The 675-nt window shown below is 71.7% G+C and overlaps 1 protein-coding gene across 2 annotated transcripts in view; it reads right to left on the bottom strand.

Moving 5' to 3' along the window:
* Positions 1-197, bottom strand: part of LRP8 (LDL receptor related protein 8) — an 82758-nt gene extending 82561 nt beyond the window's left edge. For both annotated transcript variants that reach the window (XM_021710113.1, XM_021710112.1), the window contains exon 1: positions 48-197. The gene's annotated coding sequence lies outside the window, so the exon portion shown is untranslated. The remainder of the gene's footprint in view (positions 1-47) is intronic.
* Between the last annotated feature and the right edge of the window lie 478 nt (positions 198-675).

Here is a 675-nt window from a genome sequence, read left to right as displayed (position 1 = left end):
CCGCTGTTCCCTCCCTCCCCCGTCTGAGCGCGCCGCCAGCCACTCACGGCAGTCGTCCTCGTCGCTGTTGTCCGAGCAGTCGTCGTCCTCGTCGCATCTCCACACGGAGGGGATGCAGCGCTCGTTCCGGCACCGGAACTGGTCCTCTTCGCACTCCTTGACCGGCCCTGCGGGGACGGCAGCTGGGTCAGCGGACTCGAGCGCCGCTCCCCGCCACGCAGCCCAGCCCACCGGAAGGGTCTGCCGGGCTGAAGGAAGACGGCGATGCTGGGGACCCCGGGGGCTTCGGGCACGCGGGATCCGGAGGGAGGGCAGGAGGGCAGCGGTTCCTCGGAGGGCGGGCCGCTCGCTGGCTCGGCGAGACCAGGTCCTCCTTACAGTGGGTGTCACAAGGCTTGGGTAGACCCTCCATTGGGACGCACTCACCCGCACACACCACCCACCTCCAGAGACCCACGCACACGCAGCCCACGGGGGCCCGGCACCCGCGCTGGGCCCGCGGTCACATCCCCTCGCAGCAGCCCCTCTCCCTCCGCCGCGCGCGGGGCTCTCCGGAAACGCATTGTCAGGCAGAGCGGCCGCCGCGGCGGAGCGCGCGTGTCACATCAACCCCAACCGCGAGGGTCACACAGCTCCTCCGACACCGTGAAAGGCCGCCCCTCCCGCGAAGCTCCC

Source organism: Carlito syrichta, unplaced genomic scaffold, assembly GCF_000164805.1.
Source record: "Carlito syrichta isolate Samal-C Ts95f unplaced genomic scaffold, Tarsius_syrichta-2.0.1 Scaffold288140, whole genome shotgun sequence".
NCBI classification, from domain to species: Eukaryota; Metazoa; Chordata; class Mammalia; order Primates; family Tarsiidae; genus Carlito; species Carlito syrichta.
This window is presented reverse-complemented; position numbering and strand designations above follow the sequence as displayed.